At 41.9% G+C, this 14,539-nt stretch overlaps 1 non-coding gene across 1 annotated transcript; it reads left to right on the top strand.

The window, feature by feature from the left end:
- The first annotated feature begins 14,203 nt into the window (after window positions 1-14,203).
- On the top strand, window positions 14,204-14,306 carry LOC129479897 (U6 spliceosomal RNA). Its single transcript, XR_008656827.1, has one exon. It is a non-coding gene; the product is annotated as a U6 spliceosomal RNA (small nuclear RNA).
- The last annotated feature ends 233 nt before the right edge of the window (window positions 14,307-14,539 follow it).

The raw sequence follows: 14,539 nt of genomic DNA, 5'->3' as shown, positions 1-14,539 counted from the left end.
AAGACAGGAAGACAAATGGAAGTCAACTAGGTAAAGTGGTTTATGAATACTGTTACAGAACTGTACGGGGAAAATGTTCTGGGTATGGATAGTATTTCAGAAAGACCCATGAGTCAGACACCCAGGGGTAGGAGAAATAAGTTAACCTGGCCGAAGCGGGGAACCTGGAGGACAGAAGAATGAAGACCACATTAGGGCTGTCAGGAGGGCTGCAAAGCCCAGTGCCATCAATATCTAGGCAAAGGGGTGTCTGTAGGAATTCGGGCAGTCATTCACACTCTGAACGAGAGTCAGCTTAATCTCAAACAGTGGGGATCTGACCTCCCCAAGTGTTTCACTAGGCTCCCAGCACAACAGATAACCCAACTACCTGTCCTGTTTCACATGAACCCTTTAAAACATTTAATTACTTTTTATTTTTAGCAAAGTAATACATATCCATAGTTTAAAAAAACGAATGATTCTAAAAAGCTTTGTCAAAATGACCAGTCCCCACATGAAAAAGAAAATAAAGGCCAACTCCCATTTCTATCCTTCCTTCCCCAAGAGTCCTGCCTACACCAGGGAAGAAGCTCATTGAACTCTTTCAACTGCTTTTCTGTTATTTACATCCATATTTCTTTTCTTTTCTTTTTTTTTGAGATGGAGTCTTGCTCTGTCGCCAGGCTGGAGTGCAGTGGCGGGATCTCGGCTCACTGCAACCTCCGCCTCCCAGGTTCAAGCGATTCTCCTGCCTCCATCTCCCAAGTAGCTAGGATTACAGGTGCCCACCACCACACCCAGCTAATTATTGTATTTTCAATAGAGACAGGGTTTCACCATGTTGGCCAGGATGGTCTCAAACTCCTGGCCTCAAGTGATCTACCTGCCTCAGCCTCCCAAAGTGCTGGAATTATAGGCGTGAGCTACTGCACCCGGCTGTCTATTACTTGATATACCACTTTTACAGAGGATCCATCGATTTCCACAAATGTTTGATGAAGTCCTCTGTCAAACCTCTAGGTCTGGAGTTCATACTTAAAAAAAAAAACTTTGACTCCTTCAATGGTAATTGATCTGTTCAATGACCCATTTCTTATTAAGCTAATTTAGGTAATTAATCTTTTCACAGAAAGTCAACCATTTCATACAGTTTCCCAAAATTGTACACATAGTCTTGAGCAAAGTAGTTTTTTTTTTTATTTTTTATTTTTTTGAGACGGAGTCTCGCTCTGTCGCCCAGGCTGGAGTGCAGTGGCGCAATCTCGGCTCACTGCAAGCTCCGCCTCCCGGGTTCACACCATTCTCCTGCCTCAGCCTCTCCGAGTAGCTGGGACCACAGGCGCCTGCCACCACGCCCGGCTAATTTTTTTGTATTTTTAGTAGAGATGGGGTTTCACCGTGGTCTCGATCTCCTGACCTCGTGATCCACCCGCCTCGGCCTCCCAAAGTGCTGGGATTACAAGCGTGAGCCACCGCGCCCGGCCTGATGGTGATGTTTTTCAAAGAACAAGGTCTTAGGTTTATTTATCAATTCTATAATTTTTCCCCATTTTATAATTTATTAATTCTTGTTTTCTTTTTTTATAAATAATATCTTCTTCTGCTCCTATGTGACATTTTCATTATTGTTATTTTAAAGTGTTTTGTAATTTAGTTATAGTTTCTTCTTTGACCCAAGGGTTAAGAGAATAGGATTTTTTTTCCCTCCTTAGTGTTTTCTGTGATTTATTTTCCCATTTTTGTTTTCCTTATTTTGTAGTGTATCTTTAACAAAGCATCTATTGGTTTCTTTTTCTTTCTTCTTTTTACTTATCAGTCATCTTTGAATGAGATAAAGTATTCTGATACAAACTATATGAAAGATGAAGTGTGCCCTGTTTCAGGCAGGTTTTCCTTAGAACCCCATGTTGTATTCGAGTGGGTTCTTTCAATGTTAAGTTTCCATAATCAACAGATTAGCAGCTGCGAGACTGTTTACTGAGTCTCTTCCCTCTATTTTACACAAGTGTTTTCAGGTTTTCTTTTTTATTTTTTGAGACGGAGTTTCGCTCTTGTTGCCCATGCAGAAGTGCAATGGCTCGATCTCAGCTCACTGCAACCTATACCTCCTGGGTTCAAGCAATTCTCCTACCTCATCCTCCTGAGTAGCTGGGATTACAAGCATGCTCAGCTAATTTTTTGTATTTTTAGTAGAGACAGGGTTTCACCATGTTGGCCAGGCTGGTCTCAAACTCCTGACCTCAGTGATGCGCCTGCCTCGGCCTCCCAAAGTGCTAGGATTACAGGTGTGAGCCACCACACCCGGCCTTCAGGTTTTCTTTTATTAAAAATACTTCACATTCTCTAGTTACCTTTGGATAATTTCCAAGAAGAAAAGAGGGAAATGCATCTTTACTCTAGACCATGTTATAACCAGAAGTCCTGATTTCCTTTATCATTTAAAAAAAAAAAAAATTGGCCAGTGCTTCAGTAATTCTATTGAATTCATAGCTGCTTACTATGTTCTGAGCACCAGGCCTAGGACTGAGAGCAAGTCAAGAAGATTAAAACAAAGCATTTTTAATTTAATTTTATTTATTTATTTATTTGAGACAGAGTTTCGCTCTTGTTGCGCAGGCTGGAGTGCAATGGTGTGATCTTGGCTCACTGCAACCTCCGCCTCCCATGTTCAAGCAATTCTCCTGCCTCAGCATCCTGAGTAGCTGGGATTACAGGCACACACCACCCGGCCAATTTTGTATTTTTAGTAGAGACAGGGTTTCTCTATGTTGGTCAGGCTGGTCTCGAACTCCCGACCTCATGTGATCCACTTGCCTCGGCCTCCCAAAGTGCTGGGATTACAGGCTTGAGCCACCGTGCCCAGCCTTTTTTCTTTTTTTTTTTTTGAGATGGAGTCTTGCCAGGCTGTGGTGCAGTGGCGTGATCTCAGCTCACTGCAACCTCCGCCTCCTGGGTTCAAGTGATTCTCCTGCCTTAGCCTCCTGAGTGGCTGGGATTACAGGCACACACCACCAGGCCTAGCTAATTTTGGCATTTGTAGTAGAGATGGGGTTTCACCATGTTGGCCAGGATGGGCTCCATTTCTTGACTTCATGATCCGCCTGCCTCAGCCTCCCAAAGTGCTGGGATTACAGGTGTGAGCCACCATGCCCAGCCAGTATCTTTTATTTTAAGAAGCCACTAAAAGTCTAGAGGAGAAGATGGACAGATGTTGTAATGTTGGCACAAGTCAACGCTGTGGAAGATCAGAAGAGGGAAAGAGATTGGCTCTGGCGAGGAGTTCAGAGAAGACATCTCGGAAGAAGGGATATTTGAGCCTGGCCTCCAAGGATCAGCACAATACTTATAAGAATAGGTAGGAAAATGAAGGGAGCAGTGGAAGGCAGTAATTTTCACCCTGAATGCATATCGATATCACTTGGTGCTTCGATAACAGCCAGGGGTACTAGTTCTGGGTAAGACGGGGTAAACCTTTTTTACCCTGCCTCCCGTACAGAACATGTCTAAAACCTTGGACAGGATGCATGGAACAGCTGTTTAAGGACTCTGAAAAGTAAGTAGTGATGGGTGAATTGGGGATGAAGACCAGAATTCGAAGCACCATTGAACCTGCAGTGAATTTGCTATTTTTTTTCTTGCAGTATTCTCTGTCCTGAACCCAACACAGCCTCGAGCCCAAAAGTGAGCACAGGACTGCAGAAATAATTTCAGGAGAAGTGTCCTAGTTCTGGTTTGAGGAGCAGGCAACTTAACAACCAGAGAATGAAGAAATTCCCCCCTGCTTTTTTCTCATCTCTGTCCTCTCAAACTCTAGCACCCAAGTAATCCTGTTTTGGTAACAGCAGCAGCAACAGGAGTCTGTAGAGCCGAAACACTGAGTAAGCAGGACTTTCTCTGGGTGGTGGAGCTGTGGTTCCGTGAGGGTGAGGCAAACTCTCATTGCGTTTTTTTCCTCTCTGTTTTCTACTGTTTGCCCAAGATGTAAGCACGGTGACAGAAATATGCAGCTGAGTTAGGTAATTAAACTTTCTCTCTCTCTTTCTTTCTTTCTTTCTTTCTTTCTTTCTTTCTTTCTTTCTTTCTTTCTTTCTTTCTTTCTTTCTTTTCTTTCTTTCTTTCTTTCTTTTTCTTCTTTTTCTTTTTTTTGGAGTCTCACTCTGTCACCCAGGCTGGAGTGCAGTGGCATGATCTCAGCTCACTGCAACATCCGCCTCACGGATTCGAGCAATTCTTCTGCCTCAGCTTCCCAAGTAGCTGCGATTACAGGCACCCACCATCATGCCCGGCTAATTTTTTGTATTTTTAGTAGAGACGGGGTTTCACCATGTTGGCCAGGCTGGTCTTGAACTCTTGACCTCAAGTGATCCACCTGCCTCAGTCTCCCAAAATGCTGGGATTACAGGCATGAGCCACCGCATCCAGCCTAAACTGCTGGCTTTCTGATCAGTGACTGAGGAAAGCCCAAGAAAACCAGAAAGGACTGGAGAAATCATGGAAAGAGAAAACTTTGGAAGATGACCCCGTGAAGTTATTCATGAAGTTCAGGGCTCAACTCCTAGGTGCACATGCATGTTTTTGATCCTAATTAGCACACCAAAGATTCTGAGAATTGAACTAACAGATAAGCAATTGCCCAGGTCTCAGTCACAAAGCGGCCCAAATTATACTAAAGGCTTTGAAAACAGAAACGACATAGGAACTGTAGCCCACAAAGGGTAGATTGGAACTTATGACCTGAGCCCAACTGGTTTGATTGCCTACAAAAACAAAGATGTCAACTTTCTCCACTTTATTTAAGCAAGACTCAGAGCCTGATAACATAATATCCAAAATGTCGAGGATATAATTTAAAAGTACCTGCTGTATGAAGAACCAGGAAAATCTCAATGCACAAGGAAAAGACAACAGATGTCAATGCTGAGATGCTCAGAACACAGATGTTGGCATTATCTGACAAAGACTTTAAAGCAGCTTTTACAAAATTGCTTTGACAGCAATCATGGACACTTTTGAAATGAATAAGAAAGTAAAAACCCTCTGCAAAGAAATAGAAGACATAACAGGTGCCAAATAGAAATTTTAGAACGGAAAAATATAATAAATGAATTTTAAAAACACTGGATAGATTCAATAGCAGAATGGAGATGACAAATAAAAGTCAATAAACATGAAGATATATCAATAGAAATTATACAATATGAACAACATAGAGAAAAACATGAAAAAAAAAGAACAGAGCTTCAGGGGCTTCTGGGACAAAAACAGTCTAACATTTATGTCATTGGTGTCTTAGAAAGACAGAGAAAAAAGTATAGCTTGAAAAAATGTTTGACTTATTAACGGCTGGAAACTTCCCAAATTTGGTGAAGAATGTAAATCTACAGATTCAAGAAACTCAGTGAGCCTCAAACACGATAAACCCAAAGAAATGCACATCTAGACAGGCCATGATCAAACTCCTGAAAACTAAAGACAAGAAAAAAATAATTCGCCGGGTGTGGTGGCTCATGCCTGTAATCCCAGCACTTTGGGAGACCAAGGCGGGCAGATCACTTGAGGTCAGTAGTTCAAGACCAGCCTGGCCAACATGGTGAAACCCTGTCTCTACTAAAAATAACAAAAATTAGCTGAGTGTGGTGGCGGGCACCTGTAATCCCAGCTACTCAGGGGGCTGAGGCATGAGAATCATTTGAACCCAGGAGGGGGAGGTTGCAGTGGGCCAAGATCGCGCCATTGCACTCCAGCCTGGGCGATAGAGTGAGACTCAGTCTCGAAAAAAAAAAAAAAAAAAAAAAAAGAAAAGAAAAAAATAATCTTTGAAAGCAGCCAGAGAAAAACAACATGTTACTGTAGAGAAACAATAATTTAAACAACTATAGATTTTTCATCAGAAACCGTGGGGCACATGGAAATGACACACTTTTAAAGTGTGGGAAGAACTGTAAATCCAGTGTTCCAAATCCAGCAAAAGTACCTTTCAGAAATGAAGATGAAATAAAGGTATTCACAGACAAAAAATAGAATAGAATAGAATAGAATTCATTACCAGCAGACTCATACTAAAAGAATTGCTAAATAAAGTTTGTTAGACAGCAAAACTAAACAAAATTAAACAAGCAAATAAAATAACCAGAACTTTGGGATCAACAGAAATGAAGGAAGAGGGCAAGGATCAGAGTGGCTCACACCTGTATTCCCAGCACTTTAAGAGGCCAAGGTGGGCGGATCACTTGAGGCCAGGAGTTTGAGACCAGCCTGGCCAACAGGGTGAAACCCGTCTCTACTGAAAATACACAAATTAGCCGGGCATGGTGGTGCATGCCTGTAATCCTAGCTACTCAGGAGGCTGAGGCAGGAGAATTGCTTGAACCAGAAAGGCAGAGATTTCGGTGAGCTGCGATCTCACCACTGCACTCTAGCCTGGGGGACAGAGTGAGACTCCATCTAAAAAAATCAAAACAAAAACAAAAACAAAAAAAAACAAAGAAACGAAGGAAGAGGAAATAGAAATGAAGAAATGATAACTATCAGATAAGTATAAGAGAATATTCTTCTCCTTTTGAGTTCTTTACGATGTGTTGATGTTTAAAAGCAAAAATCACAATATTGTTTGATGGAGTTTCAATGCATGTAAATGTAATATACAAGACAAGTATGACTTAAAGGTATGTGTGTAAAGAGACTTACGTATTAGTAAACTTCTTTTTTTTTTTTTTTTTTTTTTTGAGACAGGGTCTTACTCTGTCACCCAGGTTGGAGTGTAGATGTGCAACTTTGAACTCCTGGCCTGAAGCAATCCTCTCATCTCAGCCTCTCAAAGGGTCGGGATTACAGGGGTGAGCCACTGCGCCAGGCCTATGTTGGTAAAATTTAAACAAGCAAGGAACTTATTAAGAGATTGACAAGTTCTAGACTAGGAGACATATTTGTAAATCACGTATCTGACAAAAGACTTGTATCCAGAATATATAAAGTTTCACTCAAAACTCATCAGTAAGATAAGCAGATTAAAAAATGGCGAGAAGCTTGAACAGATGTTTCATCAGTGAGGATATATGGGTAGCAAATAAGCTCATGAAAAGCTGTTCAACATCACCATTAAGAAAATGCAAAGTAGGCATTTTCTACTGTGGTGGCTCATGCCTGTAATCCCAGCTCTTTGGGAGGCTGAGGTAGGTGGATCACTTGAGGTCAGGAGTTCCAGACCAGCCTTGGCAACATGGTGAAACCCCATCTCTACTAAAAATACAGAAATTAGCTAGGCATGCACCTGTAATCCTAGCTACTCGGGAGGCTGAGGCAGGAGAATTGCTTGAATCCAGGAGGCAGTGGCTGCAGTGAGCCGAGATCATGCCACTGCACTCCAGCTAGGGCGAGAGAGCAAGACTTCATCTCAAAAAAAAAAAAAAAAAAGAAAATGCAAAGTAAAACCACGGTGATGTATCTCTGTAAACATGCTAGAGAGGCTAAAATTAAAATATTGAGAATACTAGGTGCTGAGAAGGATGCAGAACAACTGGAACGTCTGTACATTGCTGGTAGGTGTGAACAATGATATAACCACTCTGGAAAAAGTTTGGAAAATTATTTAACTTTAATTTTAACTTTTTTTTTGTAGAGAAGGGATCTCACTGTGTTTCCGAAGCTGATCTTGATCTTCTGGCCTTAAGCCTTTCTCCTGCCTCTTCCTGTCAGTGCTGAGATTACAGGCATGAGCCATTGTGCTCTGTCTTGAAAATTTCTTGCAAATTGTTATACACTCACCATATGCCCCATAATTCTCACTCCTGGATATTTACCCTGGAAAAATTAAAACATGTGTACACAAATCCAGTACACAAATATTTATAGTAATTTTATTTGTAATAGTCAAACCCGGGAAACTACCCACATAACCCTCAACAGGTTTGTAGATAAACCGTAGTGCATGCATGCAATGGAATATTACTCAGCAAGAAAAAAGAATGAACTGTTGATATAGGTAACAGGTTGTTTGCCACTCTCACACTTGAAACTTAGGCCTGCTCTGTTTCCTTTCATTTGGTATTCATGCAGTTTGCACAGTCTTAGATTCACTGGTGTGCACACTCCATACCTGCCTGCCTTTGCGCGCATGGTTTCTCTCTTCCAGAAATGTCCTGGTCTTACAAAATAACTGCATACCTACTTATCTTGGATGGAACCATTCCCTAAGGAGTCCTAAGCCATGAAGCCTGGAAAATGTGAAGACTTTCTGCCACCCACATGAGATGGGTATAATTAGGAATGGGGAGAGGAGAGGAAATTTGTGCTTATGGGTTCAGAAGTGGACAATGGGAAGAAGCCAAGGATAATAGGCAGGAATAGAATCCCCAAAGCAGTGCAGAAGATTGCACATATTCTAGTGCAGAGATCAGTACCCTGCATCTGTCCTCTTCTCATCTGGGCCCTTCTATGAAATCCTTTGTGGTTCGGGCCATCTGCTTAGTGTCTTCAGGATTCAGACGAGTCACCTGGAGAATATGGGATTGGAACAAGATGACCTCTATGGGCCACCCCCTTCTAATGTTCGGTAGTTCTACAATTCTTTTTTTTTTTTTGAGACGGACTTTTGCTCTTGTCACCCAGGCTGGAGTGCAATGGCGCGATCTCGGCTCACTGCAACTTCTGCCTCCCAGGTTCAAGCGATTCTCCTGTCTCAGCCTCCTGAGTAGCTGGGATTACAGCTGCCTGCCACCACACCTGGCTAATTTTTGTATTGTTTTAGTAGAGACAGGGTTTCACCATGTTGGCCAGGCTGGTCTCAAACTCCTGACCTCAGGTGATCTACCTGCCTTGGTCTCCCAAAGTGCTGGGATTACAGGCGTGACCCACCATGCCTGGCGGTAGTTCTACAATTCTGATGGGATTATATGACCCTAGGATGGAGAGGCTGTTATTAATCATTTTCATATTACTGCAAATTAATTCAATGAACTAGCTTTCCTGAAAACTGACATAGCCTGGTATTGAAGAAAAGTGAGTTTTGATTGGAATGCAGGAATGCAGCATGCAATTTGGAAGTATGGGGGTACTTTTTATGAAAAGATTAGACTTCAGAGGATGAAGCCCCTCAAGAGGCACTGGTGAGGTTCTAGTATCTTCATGTTAATGATGAGAAATCAGGTCAAGAAACCTTATGTATAATGTCACCCAGCTATCGGGGGAGTTCATCTGAATTTGAACTCAGGATTGTCAAATTCCCCAGTTTAGAAGAGAGATGCTCTGGGAAGCAGAAGAAAAACACAAGAGGAAGGTGTATTAGACCATTTTCACACTGATAAAGAACTGCTTGAGACTGGCTAATTTATAAAGCAAAGAGGTTTAACTGACTCATAGTTCAGCATGGCTGGGGAGGCCTCAGGAAACTTACAATCATGGTGGAAGGGAAAGGGAAGCAAGGCACCTTCTTCACAAGGTGGCAGGAAGGAGAATGAGTGCAGGAGGAACTACCAAACACTGACAAAGCCATCAGATCTCATGAGAACTCACTATCACAAGAATAGCATGGGGGAAACTGCCCCTATGATCCAATTACCTCCACGTGGTCTCTCCCTTGACATGTAAGAATTATGGGGACTACAATTCAAGATGAGATTTGGTCATGAGTGAACTCCCATTCACAATTGCTACAAAGAGAATAAAATACCTAGGAATACAACTTACAAGGGACGTGAAGGACCTCTTCAAGGATAACTACAAACCACTGCTCAAGGAAGTAAGAGAGGACACAAACAAATGGAAAAACATTCCATGCTCATGGATAGGAAGAATCAGTATCATGAAAATTACCATACTTCCCAAAGTAATTTATAGATTCATTGCTATTCCCATCAAGCTACCACTGACTTTTTTTTCACAGAATTAGAAAAAACTACTTTAAATTTCATATGGAACCAAAAAAGAGCCCAAATAGCCAAGAAAATCCTAAGCAAAAAGAACAAAGCTGGAGGCATCACCCTACCTGACTTCAAACTATGCTACAAGGCTACAGTAACCAAAACAGCATGGTACTGGTACCAAAACAGATGTATAGATCAATGGAATAGAACAGAAGCCTCAGAAATAACACTGCACATCTGCAACCATCTGATCTTTGACAAACCTGACAAAAACAAGCAATGGTGAAATAATTTAATAGATGTTTTCCCAGCACATTTAATAAATGGTGCTGGGTAAACTGGCTAGCCATATGCAGAAAACTGAAACTGGACCCCTTCCTTACACCTTATACAAAAGTTAACTAAAGATGGATTAAAGACTTAAATGTAAAACCTAAAACCATAAAATACCTAGAAGAAAACCTAGGCAATACCATTCAGGGCATAGGCATGAGCAAAGACTTCATGACAAAAACGCCAAAAGCAATTGCAACAGAAGCCAAAACTGACATGTGGGATCTAATAAAACTAAAGACCTTCTGTACAGCAAAAGAAACTATTATCAGAGTGAACAGGCAACCTAGAGAATGGGAGAAAATTTTTGCAATCTATCCATCTGACAAAGGTCTAATATCCAGAATCTACAAGGAACTTAAACAAATTTACAGGAAAAAAACAAACAACACTATCAAAAAGTGGGCAAAGATATAAACAGACAATTCTCAAAAGAAGACATTTATGCGGCCAACAAACATATGAAAAAAAGCTCATCATCACTGGTCATTTGAGAAATGTAAATTAAAACCTCAATGAGATACCATCTCATGTCAGTTAGAATGGTGATCATTAAAAAGTCAGAAAACAACAGATGTTGGTGAGGATATGGAGATACAGGAACGCTTTTACACTGTTGGTGGGAGTGTAAATTAGTTCAACCATTGTGGAAGACACTGTGGCGATTCCTCAAGGGTCTGGAACAAGGAATACCCTTTGACCCAGCAATCCCATTACTGGGTATATACCCAAAGGATTATAAATCATTCTACTATAAAGACACATGCACACGTATGTTTATTGCAGCACTATTTGCAATAGCAAAGACTTGGAACCAACCCAAATACCCATCAATGATAGACTGGATAAAGAAAATGTGGCACATATACACCATGGAATACTATGTAGCCATAAAAAAGAATGAGTTCATGTCCTTTGCAGAACATGAATGAAGCTGGAAACCATTATTCTCAGCAAACTAACACAGGAACAGAAAACCAAACACGGCATCTTCTCACTCATATGTGGGAGCTGAACAATGAGAACACATGGACACAAGGAGGGGAACATCACACACCCAGGCCTGTCTCGAGGTGGGGGGCAAGGGGAGGGAGAGCATTAGGACAAATACCTAATGCATGCAGGGCTTAAAACCTAGATGATGGATTGATAGGTGCAGCAAACCACCATGGCACATGTATACCTACGTAACAAACCTGCATGTTCTGCACATGTATCCCAGAACTTAAAGTAAAATAAAAAAAAAGGGGGGAGAGGTTATACATATCTCTCTGAGTGGCTGAAAAGAAAAACAAAAGATGAGATTTGGTTGGGGACACAAAGTCTAACCACATCAGAAGAGAAGAGGATGCTGCAGCTTAGCTCAGTTACTCTGAAAATTTCCTTAGGCCAAGCTGAGGAGGTAGGAGGAAAAACAGTGCCTTGATATTTCCTTTTTCTGCACCTAGAGGTGTCCCCGGGTCCTTTCCTAGGCTCTGTGCTCCTGGCCCAGAGGCCAAGACGAGGAAGGAATGGCAGGAAGATTTGGGACTTTTTATGCAGCTAGTCAAGTAAGGTCATTATAAGTCTCTTGCCCAAATAATAGCAGGGCCCTAGGGTAATTCTTTGGTTCCTAGATGCATGAGTGATCTGCTGTATTAACTGGAGCTGTAAGATGGTAAGTTTGGAGAGCAAGTCCTCACATGCTGTGCATCCGGACAAGACTGCTTCCGTGACTAAGGTGTGTGAGCACGTGGTTGGGCCTGACACCCGTGTCAGGTACTGGTAGGAGCAAGCAGTAGTGTGTAATGTAGTTCTTTGGGAGGAAGATCTCAGCCACCATCAGAAGCATAAAAAGAAGGGTTTTGTTTGCATTAAGTCTGGAAAGAAACAGTTCACACCACTGGGTGGCAGTATGGCACGCCTCTTTGTTTTTCCTAAGTGGCAATACTGTATTTTGCAGACTTACTAAGGAACCATGTTCCTCCCGTCCAGTCTATAACTACCCTTTCCTTCCTGTCCTGCACCCTGTGTCTCTGTCCCTACGCATTCTGAGCGTCAGCTGTGTGTCTGTGTGTGTGTGTGTGTGTGTGTGTGTGTGGTTGTCGTTGTCAGTGGTGATTTAGGAGAGGAATAAACATTTAGGATCAGTTCCGTCTTCTTTCCTCACATCGACTTTATATGTACCTCTGAACTGCTGGGTTAGGTCTTTGTTAAATCTTTATTAATAAAGATTTATACTGAATAACAATAATTAAAAAAAAACCTGCAAGCCTACACACAACACTCTTGGGGAAGTTCATTTCTAGGCTGAGATGTAAAATACTTCTGCTGAAAATATTCTTTGGGGGAAAAACCCTAAAGACAAGAAGGGACGTATTGTTTGAAATATGAACTGGCGCTGCTACATCAGGGCAAAGGCAGAGGCAGCAGAAGGCGGCGCCAGAAGTTACCTGCAGAGCTGCCCTGCCATCTGGTGGACAAAGGGGCACCTGCAGCTTGCAAACCGAACTGTAGGGTTCCCGAGATTTTTACGTTTTTAATTTTAATTTTTTCAACACCTCACCTGGATCAAGATTTTTATGAATTATAAAACAAAACGAGAGAACTATCAAACTAGCAAACAAAAAACCCAATAAAATCCCTGCTATATATAAAGTTTCGGTGCCGCAAAAGAAATAACACTCGAATATAAAATTTTCTTTTAATTCTCAGCAAGGCAAGGTATTTCTATAGAAGGGTGTGCCCTTACAGCAGAGCAATGGTGAGCGCACACTTGGACAAGGGAGGGGAAAGAGTTCTTATCCCTGACGCACGTGGCCTCTGCTGCTCTGTCGTTCCTGTATTGGCTAGGGTTAGACCGCACAGGCTAAACTAATTCCGATTGGCTAATTTAAAGAGAGTAACGGGGTGAGTGTTTTGTCGGGAAAAAAATGGTTATGCAGGGTGGAGAATGAGTCAGGGCGGAGCAGGTAGCAGGTAATCTGAATGAGTCAGGGTGGAGCAGGTGATCGGAATAAGTCAGGGTGGACTAGGTAATCAGAATGAGTCAGGGTGAAGTGGTTAATCGAAAAAGGTTGCTTTACAAGGAAGTTAAAAGTAGAAGGCAAAGAATTGAACATACTGATATATTGATTCTTTGAAGAGAAATTTAGAACTTATATCTAACAGCCTGAATAAATAAATAAAGACAATGCATGGTTGCATCTATGTTTGGCATCCTCTTACCTCTAAAGGACAATAACTTCCTAAGAACATGTGTATGGAAGCTCCAAAAGCGAAAGAGAAAGTGTTTTGTTTTGTTTTTCCCCGAGAGAGAGATAAAAAGGACAACCCTTTTAACTGAATATTTAGCTTAATGGAATGATCATTACGTCTTTCTTATTTATTTTTATTTTTATTTTTTTGAGACGGAGTCTCGCTCTGTTCCCCAGGCTGGAGTGCAGTGGTGCGATCTGGCCTCACTGCAAGCTCCGCCTCCCGGATTCACGCCATTCTCTTGCCTCAGCCTCCCGAGTAGCTGGGACTACAGGCGCCCGCCACGATGCCCAGCTAATTTTTTGTATTTTTAGTAGAGACGGGGTTTCACTGTGTTGGCCAGGATGGTTTCGATCTCCTGATCTCGTGATCCACCTGCCTCGGCCTCCCAAAGTGCTGGGATTACAGGCGTGAGCCACTGCGCCCGGCCTACGTCTTTCTTATTTTTATAATTTTGTTACAAAGGGGTGAAAAATTTATCAAGGTTAGGTACTGGTCTACCGATTGACATTTGAGAACTACTGGTCTAAAAGACTTCATGCAAATATTTTATAAATATCTGAGAACCCTGAAATATTTCAGCATAGGGACTTGGAGTTAAAGCACTGTATTCAAAATGGCCTTTAGGGCCCACTTTAAAGCAATTATTTTGTTTATTAAAAATTGTCATTATTTCACTTGTTTCTGAGTCTTGAGGACTGCATGTTTCTTACGGTGTCTCTAACCGTTGATTGTACAAATTAAGCTTGGGCACCTACCACTCGTATGTGTGTCCTTATAAAGTGCATAATGTGCTTCAGCAGCACGTATACTAAAATTGGAATGCTACAGAGAAGATTGGCATTGTCCCTGTGCAAGGATGACACACAAATTTGTGAAGCGTTCCGTGTCTTTTTTTTAACAAATAAAAAAGTGCGGCTGGGCATGGTGGTTCACACCTGTAATCTCAGCACTTTGGGAGGCCAAGGCAGGTGGATCACCTGAGGTCAGGAGTTCGAGACCAGCCTGGCCAACATGGTGAAACCCCATCTCTACTAAAAATACAAAAATTAGCTGGGCTTGGTGGTGGGCGCCTGTAATCCCAGCTACTCGGGAGGCTGAGACATGAGAATCCCTTGAATCTGAGA

The sequence above is a fragment of the Symphalangus syndactylus genome, chromosome 3 (assembly GCF_028878055.3).
Source record: "Symphalangus syndactylus isolate Jambi chromosome 3, NHGRI_mSymSyn1-v2.1_pri, whole genome shotgun sequence".
Taxonomy (NCBI): Eukaryota; Metazoa; Chordata; class Mammalia; order Primates; family Hylobatidae; genus Symphalangus; species Symphalangus syndactylus.
Note: the sequence above shows the minus strand (reverse complement) of the source record. Positions and strands in the feature narration are given on the sequence as shown.